The sequence below is a fragment of the Lipotes vexillifer genome, unplaced genomic scaffold, assembly GCF_000442215.2.
Source record: "Lipotes vexillifer unplaced genomic scaffold, Lipotes_vexillifer_v1.1 scaffold543, whole genome shotgun sequence".
NCBI classification, from domain to species: Eukaryota; Metazoa; Chordata; class Mammalia; order Artiodactyla; family Lipotidae; genus Lipotes; species Lipotes vexillifer.
The window spans coordinates 2,494,317-2,501,619 of NW_006799055.1; positions in this window are offsets into that span (position 1 = coordinate 2,494,317).

Here is a 7,303-nt window from a genome sequence, read left to right on the forward strand (position 1 = left end):
GCAATTATACCCCAGTAAAGATGTTAAAAAAAAAAAAAAGCTGTCCTCCCAGTATTTTATTTATTTTGTGTGTGTGCTGTCTGTCTTCTCCCCCAGAATGTAAGCTTCACAAGGGGAGAGATTTTTGTTTTTGTTCAGGGCTGAACTCCTAGCCCTAGAACAGTGCCTGGCACATAGGAGATTCTCAGTAACACAGATGGATGGATGGATGGAAAAGAGGGAGGATAGGAGATTGAAAAGGAGGTCAGGTTTGAAGGTTAGGGATATGAGTAATTAGTTTGCTCTTGAATATTTTGTTTGTAAAACTTTCCTAGAGGAAATGTTAAAAAGGCAGGTTAATAACTACATAACATGTAAAACCTGGGATTTTGTTTGACTCGGTTTCTGAAACATGGGAAACTAATATAATTTAGGGTGCATTGTTGATCATCCTAATGATTTAACAGTACAGCCCCTTATAATTTCTGGCTTTATAGTACATTTTATTTCCTGTCATGTAACATAGGCATTTATATTTTAAAGGGTTGTTTTATCTGTGATGTTTCTGAATCTGGATAATGAGTTACATTATATGAGGATTTCTCTTTTAATTTTTCTCAGTATTAGAACTGTATTTAACTCAAACAACTCATTGTTAATAAATTAGAAGGACCTCTGGCAACACACTAGAATCATTCTGGATAAATACCAAGGCTAACAAGGCTTTGGTCCCTACCCCTGACACTGGTGCCTGTTAGGCTGGTCTTGAGAAAGCACAAGATCTGGCCATTCGGTGATGGTCCTTTGAGTCTGGTCCAGAGTCATTCTTGAGCTGATCATTTTTATATACATTAAATTATAACTGGGACAAACTGAGCATCTTAAATAATATCTGTTCTTTTAATTATCGGTGTCCCTAATTAGCTTGGAAAGCTGCAGCATTTAAATTTCTTATACCTTACTGATAGTTAAGATAATGAAGTCTGGGAACCTTAATTATTAGTAGTACCACCACCGTAAAACCTTTCCTGACTGTGGTTTAGTTCCACTTCATTTATTTTGTTGTGTGGGTTTGATCACAGAGTAGCAGTGTCCTGCTGATTTCTTTGCAGTTATTGAAGGAAGTAAGACTGAAAAGTTTGTTCTTTTTCTGTAGCTTTAGATGTTTCTTGAATGGAAAAATATGTTTGAGTCTGGAGCAAAATCTGCCATCTAAAACATCTATTTATACTACTGACAATTAACCTGTGCTTGCCTTTCAAAGAAAGCAGACAGACTAACCATATTAGTCCTTCAAATAGATGTAGCAGCATCTCCTAAATAGCACTTTAAGAGAACCAGTAAGAAAAGTAAATTTTGTCTTATAGCACTATAGTATCGTACGTTGTCCCACCATAATAAAAATACGGAGATGTTCAATTATATATCTAGCCCTCCTCTCTTGTCCATACACTTGTCTGCAAAAAGAGAAATTTTCAGGTCGGGAACTTACTTACCAGTACTATGAAGATCAAACAAACGGACAAAATCAAAAAACAAAAAAGAAACACACAAAAACCTCTCTTGATAAGCTTTGGATTTAGATCATTTTTATAGTTAATACAATCCTGGATAATAGTAAAGAAAACTGTTTGTTCTGTTTTGGGGGAAAAAATGTGTGCTCAAAGCACATTTCTAGAATCATGGAATTGGGGGTCTATAAGTAACTTTAGAGTTTATCTGGTTTGGCCCACTGGTCTGTAGGTTCAGAGAGTGGAGTCTAGAGTGGGGAAGGGCTGAACTGGTGGCCTGGCTGCCAGTCTCAGAGCCAAGAATCAGACACAGGCCTCTCGTGACCAGTCTCGTGGAAGGAGCTCGGGCCACCGATTAGCCCAGCTGTCTGTTCTTATCTACAGCGTCCTTTACAGTCATTAATCTAGTCATAAGTCTGTGTTATAATGCCTTGTGGTTTGTAAGAGGTTTTTCTGGCAGTGTAACATTTTTAACTTCATAGTAATCCTGCACCATAAGCAAGATGCTATTTCTAACATGAGGAAATTGAGATTTATAAACTTCCAATTGCTATGCCGCGTTGTGGTGTCACATTGCTAGTGAGTGCATGGCAGAGCCAAATTTTGAACCCACAGCCAGTGCTCTTTTTGGTGCCCTTTTCTTCCTTGGATAACTGAGAGTTAGCAGAGGGATTTTGATCCACAGTTATAGAAATTAGAGATTGAAAATAAGAATTTATCAATCACTTGAAAACAAATGTTTTCTAAATTTACTGTGCAAGAACTTAAATGTTTGAGAGGTTTCATCCTTTAGAAGAAAACAGATTATTTAAATCAGAACGCTTGCCTTTGAATGTCGTATAAAGAAGTATTAAAATTATATCCAGCAGGTGAACATGGCGTATATGCAATGAAACGACTTCCCCTCACAGCCCACCCCGCATTGTTAAATGTGTTGTGCAACTCTTATGAATTTGTGACATTCTTTAAGATGTTGGAAATTGCCCCATCTCGGCTGGCTGGTGAGGAGTGCTGCTGAGAAGAGGTCACGTGCTGTGGGAATGTGTCTTTCCTGGAAGACCCCTTCCCACAGAAGCCTTTTCTTGTTGGTGGAGGTCTGTCTGGGTATTTAGCTGTATGGAAATGTTTAGCATTCCATATGGTGTATTTCCTTTTTGAAATAGTTTTATATCCATTCTGTTTTTAAATTACTGTAAGGGAACATAATTTAGTAGTATTTTTAGAAGTATAACTCTAGTATAACTCTCTGAGCCTGCAGGAATTGGGTAGGTAATCCAGTTTGGTTTTTGCACTTAAAAAAAAAGTTTTCATCATAGATTAGTGGTTCAAAATTAGAAAAACTAAAGTAGAAGGACATTTGAAATTTGTAAATTCTCTGCCAGCCACAATTTAACCTCCTTTTTATAAAATATTTAGGAGATTATTAAAGTTATCAAAAAGCAATAAGAGATGTCAGGACTAAAACGTAAATATAACATCAGTAAATATTTTATTGTGTATAAAAAGATATAAAATCATGAGAATTTTGGAGCTAGATTTAAACTCTGTGTGTGTGTATGATGTGTGGTTTATTACTATTTAAGCAAAGCTGATAGTGTGTAGACAGGAAGCCTAGGCACCAGAATATCTATATAATACCAGCACTTCATAGACACTGGATAAACATGTGATGAATGAAAATGAATTGTGTAGTGACCTAGTTACCCAGCTGGCATGGAGCTCAGAGCCTAAGTTTCATAGCTTCTAGCATTTTTTTGCTTAGCTTACTAATTTTCTAGATTATTAAATAGGGTACATCTCACTACAAGTAGCGGCTTAAGAATTTTTAAATGGCTTTTCAAACATTTCTACTTGATAAAAAGGAATAGGAGACAAATAGCTAAGTGTGCTGAATTACACTTTTATGTAGACAATGAGAGAATTATAAATAATAGATGTGGAATTGTTGGAAAACTGGTATTTGATCATTTTCCTCATGACATATAGGAAATGTTTTGATTAAGAATAGAATTTATGTAAGGGTCTCATTTAATATGCTTAATATTCCTGTACAGTGATGTCCAGATATGCTTCTTCAGTGGGAGAAGGCTCTGTGGAGAAAGAGCCTCATTCCAGGAAAGACAGGTTCCTCCAGTATGGGCTCACCTCCACAGTTTGCCTTTTCCAGTTTTTGTCTTTTTTAAAAGTCTTGTTGGTTACTGACTGGTACTTCTTGTGGAAGAGGGGTGTCAGAACCCTTCAGTGCTCTGTACTGCTTGTCTACGTGTGACCCAGGACCCTGTGTTTTCATTGGGTCCACAAGGTCAAAATTATTTTCCCAGTAACACAAAGACTTTACCTACCCTTTTCACTGTCATTCTCTCGTGAGTGTTCAGTAGAGTTTTTCAGAGGAAACTTGACGTGTGATCTCACAAAAGGTTGAAAGAGAAACAGATTTGAGACTCCAGGTTTGGAAAATACATTCTACATCAATAGTGCTTCTCTCCGCACTATGTATATTTTTATTTTGAAAAAAGTTATTTTTCATAAAAATGTTAACATGTAATGGGTTTATTTTTATTAACAAACATTTTAATTAATTTACTTAATTGCATTGTCATTTCAAGAATGTTATATACATGGAAAATATAATATGCAACCTTTTAGGATCGGCTTTCTCACTCAGCATAATTCTTTGAGGTCCACCCAGGCTGGTGTGCACATCAGTAGTTCGTTCTTTTTTATTGCTGAGCCGTGTGGTGTGGATGTGCCATCATTTGTTTAACTGTTCACTTGTTGAAGGACAGTTGGGTTGTTTCTGGTTTGAGGCCATTACAAATAAAGCTGTACCGGTTTTTGTGTGAACGTTTTTATTTCTTTGGGATAAATGCCGGGTAGTGGAGTTGCTGGATTGTATGGTAGTTTTTTTTGTTTTGTTTTGTTTTTTTAAAGAAACAGCCAGACTTGTCCAGGGTGGATAAAGGGATCCTTAGGTGTAAAAGTTTGACAACCACTGCTTTATACAAAGGTAGCTATGAAAGCTGATATGTAACATATACAATAAGAAAATTTTCTTATGTTGACATCATTAAACAAAAAAAACCACTTTTTTTCCCCTCAGACTTTTGAAGATTAAAGGAAGTAATATCTTATTCCTAGTTTGTCTATAATCATAGAGCAGGGTCCAGTATGTTGATTGTTTTGCAGTGCCACAGATTAATGTGAAAGGTTTTCTCATAAATTTACGTAGTTATATAATACATCTCAAGACTCTTATACATTTCAGGCTCCAGTATGAGCCTGAGAACTTTTTTTTTTAATTGCACAATATGTGCCAAGACCTGGGAATACAAGAGATAAAGAAGATACTGTCTTCACCATAACCTCCAAGAGGTAAGGAGACAGATAAGCAAGCACGCAAATGTAGTAATTGATGAGACAAAGGCGTGTGTAAAAAGCAGCAGGAACAGAAGGGAAAGAGGGGGCGAACCGGGAGTGGGAAGGAGGCTGATGGGATCTGACGGAGGGGGTGGAGGTGGAGCTAAGACTGAAGGCGAGAGTAGGATTTTGCTGGGATGCATGGGGAGAGGTCTCCTCAGAATCAGCACTGATGTGTCAGAGGAACCAAAGATGATCCCCATCTAACCATACTTTTGTGGTAAGCCTTAGCTCATCTTCTTTTATCTGGGGCTGGATCTCCTAGTTTAGGGCCAGTGAGGACTCTTTCAGCCTGAGTCAAAAGTAACATTAAGAGAAATGATCTGAATAACATAGTTTGGGTGTGTGTGCAAATTAACTGTGAAAAACTGTAGCTCCTTCTGAGAGTCTTCAGGACATAGCAGGATAGTCTTGTCTCATAGACCAGGAAAAGCAAGCACGTTAGTCATAACTGGAGTTAGGTAGTAAACAGTCTTATAACTCCCTCTCCACTGTACTGATTGTCTTTCAAGATGTTATCTTCAATGTGTTGTAATATTCCCAGCCAATTTATTTATTTTTTAAATGAGAGAAAGTATGAGACAACTGATTATCTATCTATCTATCTATCTGTCTATTTTGGCTGCACCACGCGCCTCATGGGATCTTAGTCCCCGGATCAGGGATCGAACCCCAGGCCCTCGGTGGTGAAAGTGCAGAGTTCTAACCACTGGACCACCAGGGAATTCCCTCCCAGCCGATTTGATAGCATCCATCTGTTTACTGTTCCTGTTATATTACTGTTACACTAGCTACACGGATAATATAGCTTGTAAAGATACACGTAATGCTACATTTTATCTTTATATTTTGGAAAATATTTAAGACTATTTTTTAACTTGTACTTCAGTATTTCAAATTGTGCTAATAGAATGTCTGAAATCAAAATTAAACATGGGCATATCCTCCTGTATACATGAATGTATTTCTGGCCACCTAACTTTGGTCACCCAGTTGGTCATTCAGCATTTATTGAGCTTCACCCCTGCTGAAGGTCCACCTCTTAAGGAGCTCACAGCTTCGGGGGAGGGACAGTAGTGTAGGAAGCCTTGTGAGCCGTTAGGAGTGGGCTTGCTCACAAAGTGGAAGTCAAGTCACTTGCCCGAGCTGGGAGGAGGGGAGTGGGCTTGGGGATTGGAAAACAGGCGCAGGCTGCCTTCGTCTTTAAAAAATCCATACACTCAGGTTTACATGATGAAACACCGTTCCTCTTTCCTATAATTACTTAATTTACTGTCGGGTTATTTTGAAACAAGAAAGAACTGGATTTATCTTCCTTCTTTCTTACTGAGTAATTATAAGTTGTGCAGCTTTGGGCAAATCATAAAATCTGTCTGAACATTTATTTCTTTATCTTTAGTAATAGTTGTAATAGCTAACATTTATTCAGCACCTGTTAATGTGCCTGTTTATTCTCTGTATCACCCCTCTGAGATCGGCACTGTTACTACCCCCATTTTACACGTGAGGAGGAAAGAGCCACAGAGAAATTCAGTCAGGCCACAGGGCTGGTAAGTGACTGAACAAGGACTTGAACCCTCACAGACTGGCTCCAGGGTGTGTGCTCGTAACTATTTAGACTGTATGGTCTTGAAACTGTTTAATCAATATTTATATGCACGTGTTAGTGATCTACCCGTGATAAATTTTCATTCAATATTTGTGTCATGGTAACACAGAGGCATTTCGGGGCTGTTCATAATGCGGTTGTTATTTGGTATTTTAAATGGGAACGTGTTCTTTTTCCTCATGAAAATATTTTGTGATAGGAAAATAAAGTTATTTAGAGATTCAGAAAATAGCTAAAATATAATAGTCTTAAGAGAAATGCTTCCTTAGTCATTATGTGGGAGGCCAGAATTGCAGTGTATATCCTTGAGAAAAAAATTAGGATAAATACTGTCACAAACAAAGAAGAGCAAGGGATGTATGAACTTTCTTGCTAGTTGAGTAGGAAGCGAGTCTGTGGACATTCTGTATTAAAATACCTAGAGATTGAAGTGGTCTCTTTGCCTGAGGTAAATGATGTTTATCTCCTTAATCTCACCTACCTTGGACTGACAAAAGCTATGGTGCTCCGAGAGTGTAAGCCCCATGAGTTCCAAACTACAGGAAGTGTCTACTGTCTTAATGCTGTACTGATAGTTTAGAGCACAAGCTGCTATTATTATTTTATTAAGTTGTTTTGAGAAACACAGTTTATCTGACTCAGCCATGCCATCTGAATCTTGTCCCACCCCCCATAATTCATGGCAATTCTTGTTAAGTCTCTTAAAATGTTAATATTGTTTTTCTGATAAATACTCCAAGTAAATAAAGTAAATATATATTTATATATTTATATATATGATCGGAAG